We start from the raw sequence: 4492 nt of genomic DNA, 5'->3' as shown, positions 1-4492 counted from the left end.
TTTGTTTCAGGAAATGAGCCAAACCTACGGAGAAAAACTGTAATACAGCCAGTTGTCTTATGATGGTCTGTTTCAGCTGCACAGCCCAAAAAATTACAGTCTGATGTCCTAAAAAGCATTAACGTGTAACAGTTTAAAATGACCACATATGCTTGTTTTCTAATATTATTCTATTGTGGTAGAAGCTAAAATAAACCTTCTAAATGTCTAACCTGTAACCTACTATTGTGGTGACATTATGCATTTTGTTTGTTTGTTTTGTTTTAACTTACCTAAAGCGGAAAAGTTGGTTAGTTTGTCCTTTTTGGCAGCAAGGATAATAGGGTGTTGAGATTTCTGCCTTAACCATGTCAGTCTGACTACTTTTTGATGCTCCTACCAACTCTGTCATGTGACTCAGCATTTTTGCACTGGAGCAGGATTTCTGTGAACACAGGGTAGATCCTCTGCACTTGCACTTTGAAGCAAACTTTAAACTAAAAAGACTTTAGAGCATAAATAATGATTTTGAACTTTTAATGAGTGTTCCATCCATCTTGGGCTTTTGTACATTTATAAAAAATAATGGTGAGACATTTCAGAACATTCTGCCAATGTTTTGATTATCTTTTGAACTTTTGTCAATGCTGATTGCAGCCTTGGTAGAATGTTGCCTCCAATTACATCTGAAATCCATCTCTGTTTCTCCTCCATATTGGCTTGTTGTTTGGAGTATTTGTGACTGTCAATGGTGTCATTGGTGTAAACTGTCCATCTCTAAGAGACTTGTGGTAGTGGTTTCTGTCCAGGACATTTAAATAGATTTGACATCTCCTATGACAATTCCTAGACATAAACACTAAACGGATATTGTAAGTGCTTTCTTAAAGCTTTACAGTTTTTCTCATTCAATTTAGTGCATTTCTCACAACAGTATTAACGTTTACACCACTGCTAAGGCGTTTCTCAAAACAATTAGTATAAACTGCAAAACATGGTAGATAATCTGCAAAAGAAAGTCACTTCCTCAAAATGCAAGTCAGTAGCTCAAAATGGATAGTTGATGCTTCAAAAACAAGTTTTTATGTCTATGAAAGTGTCAGAGAAGTCAAAGACAAGTCATGACTTTAGCTTCTTTGAACGGTCAAGTCAAAAGATTTCATCATGTTTTCATTCAGACTGATTACTCTGAAGTGTTTCCCAATGTCATGTAACTTGAAGACAACATTACAGTATGTATCATGCATCAAGACACTGAATATGCTTTTTACACTGTTTACTTGAAATTGTTCACAACATTGTGCAAATGGAAAGAAAAAAACTAAACTCCCTGCAGCTCAATAAACCTTACTGAAGTAGTTTTCGAACTGAACATACTGTAAAACAGACAGTTCTGCAAATCAATCATGGACATAGACTCCACAGTCTGTCTGGCCACATATTTTATTCTACATTACAGTGAATATCAGCTCTATCAATGCACAGAGGAAAGCATCTTCTTGAGAACCAAGTCCACCCTCTGCAGGACTCTGCTGTGATGTCATCAGAGCTGCATTCATGTCTCTAGCAGGTCACTTGGGTATGTGGACACTGATCATATACCTTCCACCTCCAGGAAGAGAGAAACTCTTCTATTGGATTTCAGTATTTACAACCATTCACAGCATTGTGCAAACAGAAAGAAAAAACTAAACTAAACTCCCTTTGGCTCAGTAAACCTTACTGAAGTAGTTTTGAAACTGAAAATACTGTAAAACACACAGACCTGCTAATCAATCATGGACAACTAGACACACTAGTCTGTTACATAGTTTGTTTGCTTCACAGTGAAAATCAGCTCTATCAATACACCGAGGAAAGTACAGTATTTTCTTGAAAACTGAATCCACCCTCTGCAGGACTCTGTTGTGATACTCCACAAACATCCGGTCATGTTCTGCAAATCCCTGCCTGACAGCAGCAGAGAGGAGAAAGCTGACATCATCATCAATCGATGCAACTAGTAGTTCAAACATGTCTTTTCATCAATATATAATGCATATATATATAATGTCTGTAAAAAGTTAACTTTCATGGAAACACAATAGCAACTAAATTTAAAATGGACGTACCAAACGTTTGACAACATGTTCAACAAGTTTGTATGCAAAGACACAATCAAATTAAAATGAAGATTATTAGTTGTGCAAACAATGACTAATCAGTCTGGACAAGTTTAGATCATTTTGACAGACATGATAAAACAAATGAATAATGATCAAATGCAAGTCAAAATGATCATTTTGTAGAGATTTGTGCTTCATCAATTGTTTTGTGTCCAAAAGGATTTGCTTTAAAACTCTCTTTTAAAAGGATTTGAACTTGAACTTGAACTGCCTCTGAATATTTCTTTATTCAAAATGTTGTGAATCTGGAGCAGACAAAAACAAAAAGATTGTAGTTGTTACATTAAACTACGGTTGACAGGAAACAAGCTGCCCGCTCCGCTCCATCTGCTGCATTTACTTCCCAACAAATAGATCCATGTTTGTCTTTGTTTTCCTTGACCAAGAAAGCATCTGAATCAAAACTGTATGGCTGTATAGCTCAGATATTGCTCGCCGTTTTGTTCCACTGGTAATGTTAGTGTGAGGATGTGAGAGGCTGTTAGCTAGCAGGAGAGACAATGTAAACAAAGGCCTAAAGAGAAATGAGCGCAGTGCCAATGGTCCCACTCACAACTCACAGGCACATTTCTGATCCTCCCACTCTACAGCAAAAAATACTGCGAACGCTTTTACTGTAGGTCAAAGAGGATTGGAGTTTGACATTAAATTCAGTGGCACTTTTTTGCCAAGGACTTTTGCTGCTTTTCATGCATTACAGATTGAAGCTTTTGTATATGTTTCTTACAGTAGTGTTGACAGTTACTTCAACCTTTACAAAGTGATGAACTCCCAAGACGCTTGCTGCAGAAACTGAGCCCGACAATGAAAACATAAGTGGACCCAGCGGCTGCTGTTAATCAGCTCTTTATTCAAAGAGTGATCTTACACTGCTGTCATCCAACTAAGAGTTGTATAAAATAAATGATCCTTTTGAGACTGGTGGAAAGAAAAGTCTAGTGGCTTTAGCACAGCTTGTCGCTCTCTTATACATTTCAGGATGACACATGAAGGTAAAGCTGCTGCTGCTGGCTCCAATTTTATTTAACTTTAGCTTACCTTCCAACTGCAAAACTCCAGGGTATAATTTTTCTTTTGAGCCATTAAAAAAACAAATTCACTTCCTGTCTACTTCTTCTCCATGCTCCATTAATTTTATATATACAGTACTCCCAGAATCATATCTTACAACCTTAGGCAGTGTTTTGGATTTGCATTCTTGGTAATTTTCAGACATGGAAAGAATGAACAAATGTTGTTTTATTTCTTGGGATTCTCTATCAGTGGATTTTAATGGTAAAATGACATCAAAAAAGGGAAAAGGTTTCTCTAAATTCGATTTAAACTTCAATACAAACATTTTTTGTTGTCCTGTAGTTGTGCTCCTCTTCTTAGCTGGATGTGACAGAGGACACATATTTAACAACTTGTTCTGTCACCTCAAACGAAGTCTTGGCCACATTGAGCCTTTGGTGTTTTTTAGAGCATTCAAGGCCTGTTGCAGCCAGCGGGGGACTAATGTTCCATTCCTGCTGCTTGCAGATTTTTATGAGATCTTCCGCCTTTAGAGAAAGCATCCCGCTGAAGCCAAAATGACTCACTAATGTACATTGCCTAATTTAGATCCAGGGAGAAAGGAATTATGCTGCAATCAACTTCAATCTAACACCATGCCATGACTGCAATACTGCTTCAAAGTATGGCTTACTAATGGCATTTCACAACAATGAAAGTGTGGTTTTTATCGCTCAGTATTTCTTGAAGGAACAGATGTCATGTGGGAATATGAATGTTGATTTTATGAAGCAATCCAGTTTCCATCTGATGGCACATCAATCCTGAAACTCTGAATTGAAATAGAAACATTTGGCACTAATTGATTATACAGTCTCACTATAATGGACAAAATTAACAAGGTGGTGTAGCAAAATATGTAAAAGTGTCATTGTTGAGGGTAAAATTCTAGAAAAGCATTTAAGATGTGAAATATTGTCTGAATAAACTCAAAACAGTTTTCAAAGAATAATCAAGTTCAAGGATGAAACAGTTGAACAATCCCTAACTACTTTACATTACAATATGATTTACATTGTCGTCCAGATTGCGTCTCTTTATTGACAGTCAGTCAACATAAATCTTATTCATATGTGCAATGTTTTCTTTAAATCTTCTCAAAAGTTCAATCTTAAAAACAATAATAGTTTGTCAGTCCAACATTGCATCACATCTTTCAATTTTCCAAGTGTAACCTCTTCTGTTCTTCACATCAAAACAAATGTACAAATACACCTTTTCAGCCAATGCTTGACCTTAGTTTTCCATCATTTTGATTTACAATTTTAGAAATATCATTCTGAATTTAATAATCT

General features: G+C 36.3%; 1 protein-coding gene across 1 annotated transcript in view; it reads right to left on the bottom strand.

Moving 5' to 3' along the window:
- LOC118599274 (thyroid peroxidase-like) overlaps positions 1–4492 on the bottom strand; it is a 6777-nt gene that overhangs the window by 1057 nt on the left and 1228 nt on the right. The window lies entirely within an intron of this gene.

Source organism: Oryzias melastigma, linkage group LG10 (genome assembly GCF_002922805.2).
Source record: "Oryzias melastigma strain HK-1 linkage group LG10, ASM292280v2, whole genome shotgun sequence".
NCBI classification, from domain to species: domain Eukaryota; kingdom Metazoa; phylum Chordata; class Actinopteri; order Beloniformes; family Adrianichthyidae; genus Oryzias; species Oryzias melastigma.
The sequence above is the reverse complement of the archived record's forward strand: the minus strand, read 5'-3'. Positions and strand labels throughout refer to the sequence as shown.